This window comes from Panthera tigris, chromosome D4 (genome assembly GCF_018350195.1).
Source record: "Panthera tigris isolate Pti1 chromosome D4, P.tigris_Pti1_mat1.1, whole genome shotgun sequence".
Classification (NCBI taxonomy): domain Eukaryota; kingdom Metazoa; phylum Chordata; class Mammalia; order Carnivora; family Felidae; genus Panthera; species Panthera tigris.
This window is the reverse complement of record NC_056672.1, coordinates 7,486,533-7,504,844: the sequence shown is the minus strand read 5'-3', so window position 1 is coordinate 7,504,844 and position 18,312 is coordinate 7,486,533. Positions and strand designations below refer to the sequence as shown.

Sequence of the window (18,312 nt, the reverse complement as noted above, 5' to 3'; positions counted from 1 at the left end):
GGGAGGCTAGAATGTCCTAGGGAGGCAGTGCATTCTGAAGAAGGGTGCTCAATATTATAATCTTACATTCTGAATATTGACAACTATCTTTCATTTGGTAACACAAACCTTGGTGAGTCCAGCCCTATAAAATCTTCTCGGCTGGTGGAGGCAGGCCTGTTCTAAGCCAGCAGCCAAGAAGATTCTCAACAGGAGAGGGGGTGAGCAGTCAGAGGAGGGAAGTGCACCCCCAGAGGGCACAAGGAAGGGAGGGAAGGGCTGGGATTGGGTTTACGCTCTTCAAAAAAGGGCATTTGGTTTTAAAAGACTGAAAACCTGAAAAATATTACGAACACTTTTAGAACCCTGCATAGTAAGAACCCTTACTGAAATGTCAAGGTAACCTTGGGGGCACCCTTGGGTGCCCTTTACAATTCTGGAATACAGTCAACCTGTGATACTTTCTGGAACCGCACTGACCTCGGCGGGGGGCGGGTGGTGGAGGGGTCAGAGGGGGCATTCTGTTTTGCTTTTGCATTCACAGGGCATCTCTCTTTTGAAAAGCTCAAAGCATTTAATAGGTGTTTACTTTTTTTAGTAACCACATGCGAAGTAACCGCTTGAGCTAAAGCCGACCCGATGTTTACTTTTTTAAATTTTTTTTTAATGTTTATTTATTTTTGAAAGAGAGAGAGCACGAGCAGGGGAGGGGCAAAGAGAGAGGGAGACACAGAGTCCAAAGCAGGCTCCAGGCTCTGAGCTGTCATCAGAGAGCCCAACCCAGGGCTTGAACTCATGAACCACGATATCATGACCTGAGCCGAAGTCAGACACTTCGCCGACTGAGCCACCCATGCTCCCTGGTGCTTACTTTTTCAAATTCTCCAAGAATCTGAAATAAACTAGAATCCACTAACATATAAGGCTTTACGTGCACTCTCCAAGTCAACGCATTTGGCTCTCTTTTACGTCCCTGGTCATTGTCCACGTTGACAAGCCTCCTGGATGCACCAGAGAGCAAAGCTATAATCACGTGAAGACCCCACAAAAAAACATCAAGATGTTCCAAACCTCTCTGCATCCACAGCCTGCATTAACACATTGCAGCTGTCAATGAGCACAGATAAATTAGGTGGCTGCAAGGGAAAACTGCTAAGGTGTATCAGTAACTTAAAAAAAACAACAACCACCCCAAAAGCCAAAAACTAAATTGCGTGTAGGTGATACACCCTAATTCTGTCGCTGGCTCATCGGATCAGTAGCCAATCGGGTCCTGGCGGGCCATATGTGTATTTATAAATATATCTGCTAATGTAAAGGTCGCGCTGTTCACTGCTCAGGGAAATCAGGCACATTTGGAACCATCCCTAGAAGATTTTGGTTCCTTAAAAAAAATATTTTGACAATTTGTGACAAATGCAATCCTGCCCCCATATGTGTTGTACTATTTAAAGGGAAATGACACCCAGTTGCCTTCACATCAACACGTGAATTCTTCTCTTTTAATAATGACATGCGAAGGCGACGAGGGGGTCACCTTGCACACAGATTTAAAGGATGTAAGCATCTTTTCAAACTTTGTCTTTCCACACTTGGAGAAGACGGAGCCTCTAAAGTCTGTGTTACTGTTCATAACACAGGAAGTAACAGAAACCTCTCTTCCAAATCCAAGGAGGAAGTGGGAATATCGTGAACGGCAAGAAAATGGTGGTGGATTCTTGCATGGAACGTGGCCTTCTGCCCCCCAGGCCCCTTTACTCTGCCCAGTACTTCCTGCCCACTTTTCTCGGGGCAGGGGGGCGGGGGACTCTGCTTAAATGTTCCCCTCTGCCAACCTCTGCAGAAATCTCTCACGGACTACGTCAGGACACCCAGGCATCTCAGTCGGGGCTCGGAACCACACTGTGAGGCCGGAACGCCCAGAAGTCCAGAACCAACTTTATACATCATTCACTCACCTGCTTGTATCCCACACTGTTCTTTAATACCAACACAATAACAAGGTCTCCCCATGGTATGGAAGACAGAAATTCAAAACACACACACACACACACACACACACACACACACACACACACACAAACTCACAACAACACTTGGATGACATCTTTGGTGGAAAAAAAAAAAGCTTCTGACAAGAGGGAAAGGTATGAAAATATTTTGAGAGAACTTGTTTAATCGCTCAGCAATGCCTTCCGCTCAATCTAGCCCTCGAATCTGAATAACCATGACAGATGGCTCCTGCTAGTTTAAAAAAAAAAAAATTAGCTAAATTTTCAGATAACGCAGCCTTCTGTCATGTTCTCCTACTCCGAGGCTTATGTGGTTTGATTCGCAGGCTCGGAACCGCAGGCCGCTCGCGGGCGACCAGCTTTCGCTCAGTAGCCACAGAATTCACACCACTCGATTCCTCATGGTCAGCACCCCAAGGTGGGGGAGAGATAATGACAGTTTGGATGACAAAAGACCTTGAGAGGCCATCAGTCCCCAACCCAGGTATTAGATCTGCATTTTATGCGCAAAGCAACGTTTGAAACGCGAGGGAGGGCCGAGAGGAGAACTTCTGACTCTGTCAGCCTCGCTATCTCTTCGTAGCAGAATAAACTCATATCTGATGCTATAATTACAAGCCTAATGGACACACTTAATTTATTTTGGAGAACTGAAGTTGATATCCACGAGTGCTATTATTGAAAAGACTAATGAGAGCTGCTCGGTAAGAAAATAAAAGATTTATTGAATTCCTTTTAGCACCCGGCACAGCTTAGCAATTTTGAGAGCCCATCAAAACAGCAGACACATCCCCTGCTCAGATGTGCTGTATGGGATGTGAGCTGGGTTTCAGATTTTCAATAACAAATCTGTCACTCCGATTTTAATTAGACGGCTTAAAGCAGCTCCATCAATAATGGCAGAATGGCGGCTTAGTTCAAAGATCATAGAGATGTTACTCGACTTTAATAGTTCTTTTATACAAGTACATATTTCAGAAGTTTGTGAGCCATTCATCTTGACTACCCCTTTCACCAAGGAGAAGGAAAATCATCCCTAATTGAATTGAACCACGAACACTAGCAGTCATCACCACTTCTGCGCCAGGCTGTTGCATCCAGCTGGTTAGGAGGTCTAATTTCACACCACACGGCAATGAAATGCTGCTAACTTTTATTTGCGAGTGTAAAACGGTAATCTTTCATGACAGCAAAAGGCCAGTTGATGCCGCGGGTGCACCCTCCACCGGTCTGAGGCTGAGACACGGACGGCGGTCTTGGTGGAGTACAGACGAACGAGCCTTTCCCGTGTACGGCCCTCAGGAGCAAGGTAGAGGCCTGCCTGGGAAGGGCGCTGGCGGCTGGGGACGCTCCTCAGCCCCAGAGAAGGTGGATGGCGGCCGGCCTCCCTGGGGAGGATGTTGCCAAAGGCCTAGCCGTGTCTACAAGGGGTTGGGGGCGTGTACGATTACCACCGCATGTCTTTCCATTGATTCTTGTTACATGTTGATGTACATGTTGATATACATAAACACGGTTAATGCAGTGACATATATGTTTCTGTACTTTATGCCACGGAAATATACACATGGAAATACACACACACACACACACACATATGCACACTCTCTTTTCTTTAGAAAATAAAATCAGGCTACATATACTGTGAGGTGTTTTGCTTAACAACTCATGATAATTCTCTTTCCGTGTCAATGCGTCCATCTCCAAAGCATCATTTTTAACGAACACATAATATTCCATAATGGATTGCCCATCTTATTCAACCAGCCCCCTCTTGGTGGATGTTTATTTTTTTATTTTTTATTTAAAAAAAATTTTTTTTTTCAACGTTTATTTATTTTTGAGACAGAGAGAGACAGAGCATGAACAGGGGAGGGGCAGAGAGAGAGGGAGACACAGAATCTGAAACAGGCTGCAGGCTCTGAGCGGTCAGCACAGAGCCCGACGCGGGGCTCGAACTCACGGACCGTGAGATCATGACCTGAGCCGAAGTCGGACGCTTAACCGACCAAGCCACCCAGGCGCCCCTCTTGGTGGATGTTTAGATCGTCTCCAATGATTTTGCAGTGACTCGAGAATATGTATTTATATGCATTAATACTAATATAGAGTACACGAACACGCTCTCTCTATTATAACATGTACCATGCATACACATATAATTTAACTATGATGCTAGAATAAATTATCTTAGTATAAATTCTTAGAACTGGAATTCCTAGGTCAAAGCATCTACATCTACAACATTTTTTGGCATATAAGATAGCCACTGTTTTACTTATGTATTTATTTATATGTATATGTATTTATGAATTTGTTTATGTATTTATTTGGACAGTTCTGTATCTTTTTTAAGCTCTGATGTACGTTCCAGTGAGTTAACCCACAGTGTAGTGTTAGTTTCAGGCACACAATATAGTGATTCAACACCTCCATACAACACCCGGTGCTCATCTCGGACAGGTGCGGCCCTTAACCCCCCATCACTTCTTTCACTCCTCCCCCACCCACCTCCCCTCGGGTTACCGTCGGTTTGTTCTCTATAGTTAAGAATCTGTCTCTTGGTTTCTCTCTCTCTCTCTCTCTCTTTTCCCTTTGCTCTTTTGTTTTGTTTCTTAAATTCCACACAGGAGTGAAATCACACGGTACTGGCCTTTCTCTGCTGGACTCATTCCACTTAGCATAGTACCCTCTAGCTGCATCCGACTCACTGCAAATCACCCAGCCACTGTTTTAATGCCTGGACGAGGAGTGTTTTGTTTCAGAAGCACCTTCTCCTGAATCAGATCCTGACAAAGCCCCAAACCTGCTACTGTCACCTTCATAGCATCAAACAAACCCATAAGGTCATCTCTTCTCCACTGTGCTGTCTGTCACTCTCCAGAATAGTGTGAACATTCCCTGGACCCACTTGCTGAAAGTCCTTCCGTCTGATGAGTCTGCGGTGACGACTCAAGTCCTGACGCTGATGCAGCCTCTCAGTATCACACGTTCGGAAGGGAGACCAAGGACCTGGGGACAGCACTATCCCGTTGCTCTGCATCGGCTCTGCCACTTTTGAGTCTGTCTGCCCTCGGGGCAGTGACTTCGCCTCTTCGTGCCTCAGTTTCTTTTTTTTTTTTTTTTTTACATTTATTCGTTTTTGAAAGGCAGAGAGAGACAGAGTGCGAATGGGGGAGGGGCAGAGAGAGAGGGAGACACAGAATCCGAAGCAGGCTCCAGGCTCCGAGCAGTCACCACAGAGCCCGACGCGGGGCTCGAACTCACAGACCGTGAGATCATGACCTGAGCCGAAGTCGGACGCTTAACCAACTGAGCCACCCGGGCGCCCCATCTTTGTGCCTCAGTTTCTTAAGGACTCGTGTTTCCTCCCCCAAGAAGCTTCCCGGACCTTGCTTCTCTGAGTGAGAGGCCTTCCTTTGGTTCTCACATTCCATACTTCACCCAGCACAACACTGAGCACACAGTTCAATGGCTGCCTGCCCTTCCCCAAACCTAGACGGGCAAAGCAGGAACGGTGCATACCAGTATGGGCAGCTTCTCATGTACCGTTCATCGCGGAAGGTAATTACTGAGTGCCTACTTTGTTCCAGGTTCTAGGCATAGATACCTTTTTACTGGGGACATAGTAGAGAATACAACAGCTGAAGTGCCTGCTCTCATGTGACACGTATTCTAGTTGGGACGGGGGCAGACCAATGGCCGAAGAGATCTCAATCAGCAGTCTAGCAGATATGGTAACTACTCTGGAGAAAAACTAGGACAGAGTAAGGGGAAAGGAATGCCAGAGGCTGGGGGGTGGGAGTAGGGAAGGCTTTGAGCTTAGGTAGGGTGGGGTCAGAGAAGGTGTCCCTGGACAGTTGCCACATGATGGTGCCTACCACTGGGAAAGGTCACTCTCACTCTCTGGAGGGGACTCCACTCCTTTCATCAGTTTATATTTTGTTCAATAAAAGGGATCTGTTGCTAAAGGTAATACGAATGACAAATAAAAAATACAGACGAAATTTTTTTTAGAAAAGATTTTTTAAGTATTTTTTCTACTGTAAACAGCTCTGTGCAAGGCACTAAATAAAGTGACTTTGTGACTAGCCTAAGTCCTCAAAGAACAAAAGCTTCCCAAAGGAAACTTTAAGTGTTTCAAGCTCTCAGTGTTGAGGGAACTCCTACACACACACACACACACACACACACACGTCTAAACTCAGCAGCAAAGTGGCAGGGCCCGTAATAGAAGCCTGGTCCGCAGCCTGGAAGAGCCCACCTCTCTCCACTCCAGCGGAGACAGAAGAGAGACCAGCAGCCTGCCGCGTCCTATGAATTCCAATGTGACACAGCCCCGAGGGCACAGGCGCTGCCACCTCTCTCCACTCCAGCTGAGACAGAAGAGAGACCAGCAGCCTGCCGCGTCCTATGAATTCCAATGTGACACAGCCCCGAGGGCACAGGCGCTGCTTTGTCCCCGCGACTGTGCTGTGTGTCTGGACACCTCGGACAGGCTGCACTGACCATCATCTAGAGTGGCTTTCACCGCTCAGGCCTCTGGTATTCCAAGCGGTGACTTTTTTTTTTTTTTTTTAAGCCGAAGGCATTTTCATTGAGATTTCTTCTCAAAAACGAGGCCATTCTCACAGCCGGTGCACGGTGAGTGTTTTTTCGGGGTGCACCTGGGAAGGACTGCCCCTGCATCAGATCGCTGTCCAGTTCTGCCTTCTGCTCCTCGCTTGCCTTTTCTCTTTTTTCTCCTGCCTGCTCCCTGCTTCCGGCTGCCAGCAAGTCAGATAATTAAATGCCAAAGCAGTGACACTTGGCATTTCAATGAGCGCTCTGTATTTACTACAGGATCCCTCTCCACAGCCCTCCTGCTCAGCGTGTGTGCTGGCTCCCTGCTGTCCTGCCCCCATGGAGGGCCCCTCTGGTGCACAGCCGGACCCACTGAAGAGGGACGAACTCGGGCGGCAGCCCAGGACCGAAAGGGGGGGAGCGCGGTGCATTCCCCAGCTTCTCTCCTGAGTTTATGTCCTCGATGCAATGAAACAAGCATTTGTTAAGTCCTCAGCCCTCTGGGCTCACCCTCTGCTGGGATCCTTTTGAAGTAGATTCTGCATGAAAGGGAAAAGAGCTTTAGGTCTGTCCACATCAACCAGGCGCTGCCAGGATACCGCCCTGCACATGACTGGGAGGTGATGTCACCTTTATAGCCCACCCAACCTTATATGAGACTTATTAGAACAGAAGTGGACACGACACGAAAGTCTGACTTCGGCTCCCAAGGCTGTGGTTTAGACCTTGGAAGAACTGCACTCAAAATCTGCTTCTTCGCCTGCAGGTATCATGTGCTCAGGCAGTAGCTCAGATATTGCTTCCTCCTGGAAGCCCTCCCGGACCCAGTGAGTCTGGGGTAAGTGCCCTCCTAGATGCTCTGACACAGCTAGTACCTCACACAGCTCTAGGCCACAAGCTCTGAGGATAGGAACCGTGTCTCACTCACTGCCACGGCCAACAGTGCAAAGACCGGCGCCTGGAGCATATCGATGGTGCAATCCAGAAGCCCAATTCAACTGCTTTGCAAGTCAGATGGAAAGGTACCTTCGAATCCCTTCACGCCATACAGAGCTCACTATGGTCCTAAAATCATCAATATGATTATTAAATTGGCAGATAGTTTTTATTCATTCATCGTCTCTTCAGATACTATGTATGTACTGAGTACCTACTGTTTTCCAAGCTCTATCCAAAAGACTTGCTACTCAAATATTCTCTTATTTCCTCCTCTAAGAGCCTCTGTTTTTCCCATTCAAGAAGGCAACGCATGGGCCACCTTCAAGAAAGTTGCTCACAAGTGCTTTAGGGGAAGTTTTCTTAATTTTTTTAAATGTTTATTTATTTTTTAGAAAGAGAGAGAGAGAGAGAGAGAGAGAGAGAGAGAGAGATTGTGTGTGTGTGTGTGTGTGTGTGTGTGTGTGTGCGCGCGCGTGCGGGGAAGGGGCAGAGAGAGAGGGAGACACAGAATCCGAAGCAGCTCCAGGCTCTGAGCTGTCAGCACAGAGCCCGACGCAGGGCTCGAACTCAAGAACTGTGAGATCATGGCCTGGGCCGAGGTCGGACGCTGACCCGAAAGAGCCACCCAGGCACCCCTCAGGGAAATTTTCAGTCAGTGCCCACATTAGTCTGAGTCTGAGGCAGGAAGCAACACATCACTGTTTATACCGTGGGTGCCTTTTAGCTCAGACGGCATCTACTAGGTGCTCAATGAGCATTTGTGGGAAAGTGAACAAACGAGTAACCCAAACACGCAAGCTGCTACTGCATTCAGAAATCTGTGGGCAAAATCGGTAACTAATATGCAAGGAGACTATGAAATCCTTGAGTGGTACCTTTTCCACATCTGTCTCACTTCCTGTGAACGTAGTCAAGATGGAGTAAGAGAGGCCAGATTTACCCTGACCCGAAACACACACACCCGCCCCCAGACAAAATACAGAGAATAATCCTTTTCACGATATGGACACCAGGCAGTAAGACACAGGGGTCCCCGAGACAAAGAACAAGCAGGCTGGGGCCTATCGCCCAACTTACCGCCTCGAGAAAACTCCCAGGTGGCAGCACAAGGGAGAAGGACTCAGGAAGAAGGCACAGACTCCCTAGATTGCGAAAATCGAGCAAGGGGATACCAAGGCAGCTAGAGTTTACAGGACTGAGTAGAGACGCCCACAGAGAACAATCCAGAAAGAGAAGACGTGCAGAGGGTCCCGTCAAGCATTCTTCAGAGAACTAATAAGGAAGCACGTGAATAAACTCCCTGGGTGCGAGGGACACACCGAAGGACTAGAGAGAACAGAGCGGAGCACTCACAGACGGCTCCTGGCAGTTCTACCAACCAGAATGGAGGAGCTCAAGAGTCCACCGGGCATGGGGTGGATGGCTCAGGAGGGTTGTGACTCGGGGGTGGGGGATAGTTAGCTGTAGACTGACCACTGCTCACAAAGCAAGACCTGAAGGGTCAGGCTGTGTTTAGGTGGCTGAACTCTACCCCAGAGCAAAGCTGAAGAATATTCACAGGAATGCAAAAGTAGGAAGCACCCAACAAGACAGAAGTCACACCGTGTGGCCGCGCTGTGTGGCATCCAACAACTACCAGGCATCCAAAGGATCAGGAAAACGTGAGCCACGGGGTGAAAACAAAAATCAACCTGGTTTTGATGGACTGATGACTGACAAAGATGTTAGAGTCAGCAGGCGAAACCATTCCAGTAGCTGTTACAACCATATTCCCTACATTCAGAGAGTAAGAAGGGACATGAAGATACCGCAAAGATCAAACTTCTCGAGATGAAAACTTCACTGTCTGCTAAGAAAATCACTGGAAGGGACGAAGAGCAGATCCGACATCGCAGAAGGAAAAGATCAGTGAGGTTGAAGACAGAGTGACAGAGAACATCCAAAATGAAACACAGAGAGAAAAGAGAAGTTTTGAAGAAAGAGGAGAGTTTTTGATTGGATGACAGTGTGTCTGGCTTCAAAGTCCCGTCACACTGCTTCCTGCCGCACGTGACCAGTAACACCCCAACTACTGAGTCCGACTGCCTAGCTGAGGTGGCGACTCAGGGTCCTGTTCACCGTCAAGCCCTAAAAGGGGGAAAAAATGGGTGGGAGTGTATACATGCACAAATATCGGATCTGGACTGAAATGTGTGAATAGGTGGGGGTAAAACACTCAATCCTACTTGTGCTGGTTATGGCTAAAGTGACCGGAGCAGAGAGCTGCTTTAAAAGATTTGTTTTTAAAGTTTACTTATGGATTTTGAGAAAGACAGAGAGAACGAGCAGGGGAGGGGAAGAGGGGCAGAGAGAATCCCAAACAGGATCCACACTCAGTGCAAAGCAGACGCAGGGCTCGATCTCATGAATCATGAGATCGTGACCTGAGCTGAAATCCAGAGTCGGATGCTTAACCGACTGAGCCACCCAGGCGCCCCCACAGAGAGCTGCTTTTACACAATAAATTCCCGTAAAAACCCAACAAGTTCCGAATTTACTCTTCACACATTAGTATGGCCCAAAGGCATCTGAAAAAACCAGCATCTAATTAAAAAGAAAATAAAGTTTTTACTACGCCCCACTACCCCACACATAAAATTCTTTTCCCATGAAAATGGCTTACTTAACATGGCAGTTAGCTCAACTACCTTTTTTTTTTCCCCTTAAAGGAAAACAGGCTTTGCTTCCTGTCTCCTTTCATGTGGTAGGTTCTCGGGGCCCAGGGTGTGGACCTAGCATCTGGGTCATCCCAGCTGCTGGCGCTGGACATTTGGCATGAACTCAATCACCAGTAATTCATTTAATCGCTCAACCAAAAGATAGCACAGAATCACCAAGTCACAAAATCCTGTGGCTGGAAGTAACAGATCATCAGTCCGTTTATCATTTCTAGTTGCCCAGTATTTACGCTCCCTTCCTAACTCGCCCACTGTCTTCTGGGAGAATCGGTCCTTTGTGAGTGTGAGGTATAGAATGAAGACAAGGGTCAATCCGGGAGCTGGCTGTCCACTACAGAAACCACAGGGGTTCCAGCCAGGGGTTGGGCATGTTATCGACTCAGAGTTGGGCCAATACTGGATATATGTCCTCTGGGTACTGCATTTTGAGTACGTGATTCAATTGTTAAAGAACTGGTTGAAGACTGTCCTAAAGAAAGTGTGCTGACCAACATTAGGACTCATTCACAAACTCTGAGAGGTGCTTTGGATTCCATTCAATCCCATGCATGGTCCTCAGGCCTCTTATAGATCCTGCGAGTGCCCCGCTATCTGCCTTTGTTTGCTCATAGTTCCTACCTCAAAAGTGCTTAGGACCGTATCTAACACACAGTAAACAATAAATGTAGCAACAAGAAGTAATATTTTAGTATTATTATGGATTATTTTACAGCTATTGAGTGGGAGAAATATACCTACCATGTGAGTTTATTTGGGATCACATTAAGATGTCACTAACCATATAGTGACATATACCAATTTACATGGTACTCATCGTAAGTTAAGGAAACTTGTTCTTACACTCCATGCATGGGATTCAGAGGCTCCACGGATCCCCTGAGATGCCATGCAAAGCTGTGTGAGTGTGTGTGTGCTTGTATGCCTCTATATTTCGATCTGGGGAGGGAGGAGTGGTCTAGCGCCTTCTCAGAGTCTTATCGCCATCCATACCCCCAAAGGACACGCACCATTGTTTTAGAGCTTCTGGAGAGAGATATAAGGTCCCTTTGACCTTGCCTAGTGTCCTTGCAAACTTCTGGGACAGGGCTTACGATGGTTACAGTCACTGGAGCTGCTCACAGCCAATTCCTTGAGCTTGCCCAACATTACAAGAGCTTGCAAGATACCCAGCCTGGGGGCTGGCCTAAGAGGCTGGCGATTCAACCGAGGGCCTGTTGGCAGAGGGAGGTAGCCTGCTCTGATTACAGCTTGCATCGCCAGCTGGAAAGGGGAGGGGACCACACTGGAAGTGACCACTTTGGGGCTGTCCGGAGAAAAAATGGTGAGAAGCTGCATTTCTAGTATAGCGAAGGCTCCAAAATTATTTCTGGATTGATTAAAGCCCTGCTGGTGTGTAAGGATGTGACGATAACTTCACTACTAGAATAACGTGAGATGGGGTAGGGCAGGAGAAGGTGGGCGAGAAGGAGGCCTTCCTTGCATCGGTATAGGTTTCAAAGGGAGGGATGTTTAGGAAGGTTTTAAAGAAGCTATCTCTTTTGTACATGGTACCACAGGAATTTGAGAATAGAGATCAGGGCTTTGCTTAGTCAAGGGCTCATCCATTCTCTGTACCTCAGTTTCTTCACCTGTCAAGTGACGCGGCTGTGACAAATAAGCTCTTGTGGTCCCTTCAGCTCTATCAGTTTGAAAATTAGTGAGAAAAAGACAGTGTTATACATACAAAGGCCGAACATTTTACTCAGTGTCAATCACAAACCGTCCAGCCCTAACTTATCACAAATCTAAAGCAACAGCATCCAAATTAATGTGTTTTCACAGCATGAAAAACCGTCAGCGTCAGTCCATGCCCCGACCACAGTTCTACCAACCGAGCAGCATGCCGGACCTCCGCCTCCAAAGGGCACCAAAATCGGAGTTTTCAAAAATGACAGGGAAGGCGAAAATGGAGGTCAGAGGAAAACAGATCTAAAACGATCCCCAACTAGAGGCGAGAAAAAGCTGAGAAAATTAAAATTCCACTTGTAAATAAAACGAGGCCATTTCCTTATGAGAATAATGTCTGCAAGTTTTAAAGTAATTTAACTTGAAATTCATTTCCCTTCTTAATTAAAAACCCAGAGTATGTCACATGTAATTTTAAAATGCAAAGTGGATGAAGAATGCAAGCGGGGGAAGAAGGAGAACAGATTCTCTTTCGGGGAATGACCGATAACCTAACTTCTGCCCCCTGAAGTTGGCCATCTTGTCTATGGGGACGGGGGAAGGCTAGCTTTGGAGGTGTGTAGAGTTATATGCTCCACATGGGGCCTTGAAACCGCCCAAGATCTGAGCCACATATGAAGTCCAAGTGTTTTTCTAAGACCTTCCTAGAGAAATCAGCCCTTTGGAGCAAGTTTAGAAACCAGTCCTTGACTTGATGCCCAATCCATTGATTTCATCTGCTGGTTTCTCCTTGGTCTCACATGAACCTGTGGGCCATTCTGAGTGCACACACACCCCACACTACACTCCCAGTCTGGGATAACTAAAGAACAAACAAACAGCAAAATACAATTAAAGTTTCATTAAATAGTTAAAGGCCCTCTTGACTAAATCAATCAGTAAATAATTTTATGCTTCTGTTGCTAAGACACAGTGAACGACAGAGGCCATTAAGGCATACAAAAATGCATACAACACAGTCCCTGCCTTTGAGAGTTTACAACCCAACAGAGCAGGTAAGAGAGAGAACTCAGAGACTGTGAAAAGCAGTCGTGAGGGCCAGAGGGGTTGAGAGGCGGGCCTGGTTCTCGGTGGAGAAACACCCCAATGGTGGAATACTGAGGTTGATGGCCAACTGGTGATGTGCTCAAGGGAGAAAGTGGGGGAAGGGCCCTCCCGATGTTCTCTACTGCTGGGAACTAAGGAAAGGGTGTGGTCGCTAATGAGGTGAGGGGATACAAGGAAGGGAGACAGACATGCAACCAGGAGACAGGGGCTCTGCTTGGGACCTTCTGTTTCCCGCAGGCCCATGAGAAAACCAAGAAAGGTTTCCATGGGGGCGGTGGGTAGAGGGCTGGAGACGGTGGGCCTGGGCGGACTGCCTAGCTTCTTAGGCACAACTTTTTCCGCACAGCGGAGATGATATCAATACCTTAAACAATTGCTCTGAACCAAGGATCAAGAAATCGCACGAGTAGCATGGTTGGCATAGAATAACAAACTTGAAATAAAACCTTTCATCATCGGCTCTGGAGCTCAGGAGAAAGGTCTCAGATTCTAGGTCTGATGACCTAGACCTCCCCTGGTGCCCTGCTCTGTGCGGGCCTCCTGCAGGGAGCGTGCTGCCTCTCCCCTATTTGCTTCCCTTGCTGATGAAGGCTCTGACCATGAGCACTCCCAAGGACCTCCTCACTCACTCCCACCTCCTTCCCCCACTGCCACACAAGGCCCGAGGTTTCTAGCAACTCCCACCTCGGCTCTGACATAGTGCTTACTGACTCTGGTTTCTCACCTGCCACCAGAATTCTCTGAAAAGCCAATGTGATTCTCTCCTTTTCCTGCTTATAAAGCCCACAGGTTTCTTCGCTGCTTTCAGGAGAAAGGCTGTCCCATCATCCCCCTGACCCACCCCTCCCGGCCGCGACCTCCCCTGTAGGCATCCCTAACCTTGAGGTGTTTCCTCAAGGGGGATGCCGCGCACCGTTCCCTCTGTACACACTGTTCCCTTCGCAGAGAAAACTCCCGTGTCCGCCTCTGAGCTCTGGGCGTGACCTGGGTATCCCGCAAGATACAGCTCCAATGTCACCCTCTGCAGCAAAGCGCCTCCTCTTTTGCTCACTGAGACAGTCCCTCCCTCCTCATTTCAGGTCTCATACGGGGTCTGGTTGGAGGGCTAGCCCTCTTAGGAGCAATGATGCTCTATCTGGTTTCATGCACTCCCTAAGAAAAGCCCAAAGAAGGCCCCCCCTCTGCTGAACGGAAGGTCTGAGACCCCCAAAATGCTGCTGCGTGAAGACACTCCCCTCTGCACAGAGAAAACCAGGATGAGGCTTACGGATGAGCTAGAGGCGATTTGTGATTTTTTTTTTTTCTGTCAAGAGCCCGACAGCACTTTTTACCCAGAGCTTTCCTATGAGGAACTGTGCCCCAAATCAAATCGCCTTGATTGTTCCTGGGAGCTGATGCAAGTTAGTCAACGGGTGGGATTTCACTTGACCGGACTCCCCAGCCCAATTAGCTGCACAGCCAAGGGTCGGTCTGCACCGATCTTTTCTTCACGGTCTTCCATTTTCATATCGTATCTGAGGTTTCAAATATTCAAATGTGAATAATGCCGTTCTTCGGCAGCAAGGTATGCCTTCCCTCTTATGCCCAGAAAGAACATGGAACATGTTCTGGAACATGCAGCATCCCGATAACACTGAGCATCCCCGCACTCCTGAGGGTTAGAACGGACACGCTGTTCTCGAGCACAAATTCTTCCTTGTGCCCTGTCTTCAGCTCCCCACCTGCCACTGCCTCCTCCTTTACCCACCATTCCCCATCAGCAGGAAATGAAACGGAAGAAGGAAGAGGGAGACCTTGACCCCCCCAGATGGGGGATGGGAACTCAAGCCGCCTCCCCTTCCCCCGGTAACAACCTGCTGTTGGGGGTGTATCGAGAGTCTAAAAAAAATGGCCTGCCATCATCATCGTTCAAAAAACACAAACGAGACCGCAGAATTAAGCTTCTCAGTCGGTTACCAACATCCAGTGCCAAGGTCTAGAGCTTTATATATGGCACCAGCTGGCCCAGAGAAGTACCTCCGGACTCCAGGGCTTCTGGGGATGCTGTGCCAACGGTGAGCCAACGGGCACAGCCTCCGTCCCAGCTCACCCTGCTCTGCGGAGATGGGGGCCACAGGACATCTGGCATCAGTGCTGCCACAGCCGGCGACGAATGGGAGATGCTTCTGGGGAGCAGGCTGCGCGAAAGATGCTGCTCGATAAGTTGACGTTAAAAAAAAAAAGGGCTATAAATATGCCATGGGTTCCCAGTGCTGGAAAATTCTTCCTGAGGAGTATGGTGTTTCTCACTGATGTGGAGGAAAAGTACTTCAGACTCGCATCAGGCCAGCTGGATCCGGATGCCTCTCTCAGAGGAACTCCTGGGTAGAAGCCCCCCTCCCCTCAAACAGCCTCCAAGCCCCCTGTTACTTTTCTTGTATGACTCTCAGCCCAGTTTAGGTAAATAATGGCGTATCATTAGTTTCTGTCGTGGGGCTGTGAGCACCAGGGACAGAGGTCCTACCATCCCCAGCTATTAGCGGGGCCCCTCCAGACAGCAGGCATTCAATAACTATCTGTGGGCTCCAAGTTTCTGCAAAATAGCCTTCTATCCATCGAGCTCCTACTACCTCTGTCCTTATCTGCTGTCTGTCCTGCCCCGTGGATGGAGTATCATGAGCTCTAGGCAAGGCACCATTGCTGGTCCCAAGGTTGAGAAGGACAATGCGGACACTCGCTTTGCTGGCACGTTGAATACAGAATCAGCAGAGTTGGTGACACCAGAGACACCATACTCCAAGTATACCCGCCTTCACAGGAAGAGCAGTGATTGGCATTAGGGAGGCACGGCCATTACTCCCAATGAATGTAAGATTTAGTAAGATAGATAAATCTGAGAAATTATGTCAAGAGTAAATATGGCCACACGTAGAAGGTGCTTCCGTGATGCAGAAAGAGGGACTATCTCAAGGAAATGGAGATAGGAGAGATGTGAAAATTACTGGTGCAGGTGTTACCTGGCTTAAGGTGATTTCACATTAGGAATTTTCATGCTTTAAAAAGGGATCGAAATTGATTCTGGTGAGTAGGGTACAATCCCGTTACTAATCATAAATCTCCATCAGTACTTACACCCAACTTTGCTCATTCTCTCCAGGGCCTCTAGAGAGTAGGGAGAAGAGGCCACATTAACATGGTGGGTCCTCTCCCTCATCAACAGAGAGGCCCTTCGGAGGCAGGAACGTGGTATCACAGCCATGGGGACAGGGCCCCAGTTAGTCAATACCTGGTGGGCACCTGCCACCGGGCACGATGGAGTCAACGCTCGAGCCATCTTAAAGAAGAACGACCTCCTTCCTTTCCTCTGACAGCTTACGATGCCATTAAGGAGACAAAATTACAGCATAGGAAACATGGAGAAAAGAGGTAAATGTTAAGAACCAGGGGATTTTAAGGTTAAGGCAGTAAGACATTAAGAGAAGGGAGAGGACAGGAAATCAGAGGGGTCATGGAGGAGTCAGGATTGAGGAGGCCTCAAACAATTTGTTAGGACAGGGGACCGGGGAGAAAGTTCACGGCCACTGGGAAGCAGAGCCCTAGGGAAGGCGGGGGCTGGGCAGGTGTTGGGAGTGTGCACCTAGGGGGAGGGGAGGGTGAGAGGGGACCTACAGCCACAGAGGAACAGGACACATGAGCTGATGAGAACACAGGAAGCTGAATCCCTAGACCAGAGCAAACCTGCAGGATCCCACACAGGGAAAAGAGGCCTTCTCTGGAATTATCTCTGGGAGGAAGTCCTCTCTTTGTGTCCCCCAGGCCTTCACTTTTATCCACACTTGAACGAAAAAGATTACAACGCGAGTGGTTCAAGGCGACACCTGGAAACCTACACGCAGTAAATGTGTCGGGGGAGGGGGCCAGTGGCTGGGGTCAGAGTCCCTTGCTAGGGGACTGGGAAGGGGCACATGAAAGCAATGGCACTGGCTAACTGGAGCAAGGAAAGAGCAACAGGCACCGAATCAGGTAAAACGCAAGGAGATGAGGGGCAAGGAATCAAGTCAGACTCTGGAGACCTCGTGCTTGCTTCACCCAGGCTCACCTTCCAGTGGCTGAGACACAGCGGAGCGAAGCCGGGGGGACCTTTGTCCTGCTTGCCGGGGGGTGGGGGGGGAAGCTCTGCTTCCCAAGATGCATGAAGGACAGCTTGTCCATCTTAGGGCTGGTCTGGAGTCATATCACTTGGCAATTTGTCAGTTTAGGAGCCTATCTACTACTCTGAATATCAGGAAGTATGTGGAAACTGACCTTACGTGCTGTTTCAATAAGACACAGCTTATTAACAGTTAATTCTAATAGTTACACGGAGCGCTTTTGTGGGGAGGGCCTGACTCTTTCTTGGGGTGTGAACACAGCACTGCTCCACAGGTGGCATGATGCGAACATTCAAGGCTGTCTATGGCTCCTTGATGACTTGATAAAGTTGGTGTGTTTTCCCAAGACTTCGAACAAATAAGGAATTCAAAACTCATGGGCTGAATGGCTGAGCTCAGGGACAGACGGATGGAGGCTAGGACATCCCGCATAAGCTAATCCTTGTCATGAGACATCTTCTATCCCAACACTCTACCAGGCGGGCCCAGAAGACTACAACCTGTCCAACGGGACGGCCAACCGCCCGCCAGCAAATTTCTTTCCCAGAAGGACATTCAAAGCCCTGAGAGATATGGCGAAAGTGTCTAGAGAGCTCTGGCAGGCTCTGGGCTCTGTATGTCTACTACAGAGGGAGGAATCCTCAGACAGCTTTATTCTTACTCCACCTGCATAGTGACTGCTTATACTTCAAAAATAAAGTCCCGCATTGGCCTGTCTGATTTTATTATTATGCCTCTTAGAATGGCGCATTTCAATTCTTTTGTTGTTTCCAGGCAGTGCTACCGTATTTACTTGCTAATGCAGAGAAAAGAAAAGAACGTGACATTCCAAAAGGTACTCTTTCCCAGGATTCTGCCCTTCCTCTACCAGCATGGGGTTCCTTTGACTTCAGTTTTTCGCCTACACAGCTGCATAAATTAAAAAAGAAATCATCTGACAACAATGTCTCTTTTTTACCCCCCTCCTTCATAGTAAACCCCTATCCCAGGTGCTCTGAGCACGGAGACTCCAACTCCCCACCGAGGTCCCCCAACCCCAGTCAAGTCCCGCTTACTCGTGCCAGGCTCTGCACGCTTGTTACGGTTCTAGCCATTCCGACTACAAAGGTCAGATGTCTGGCTACACGACCGCAGCGTTTGTGCGTCTGACTGCACTCCTGTTTAACAAGCGGTCACTGACAGAAAACAAAGAAGTTTCTC

General features: G+C 48.3%; 1 protein-coding gene across 6 annotated transcripts in view; it reads right to left on the bottom strand.

Moving 5' to 3' along the window:
* GLIS3 (GLIS family zinc finger 3) overlaps positions 1 to 18,312 on the bottom strand; it is a 544,141-nt gene that overhangs the window by 140,691 nt on the left and 385,138 nt on the right. The gene's annotated exons all lie outside the window — the stretch shown is intronic.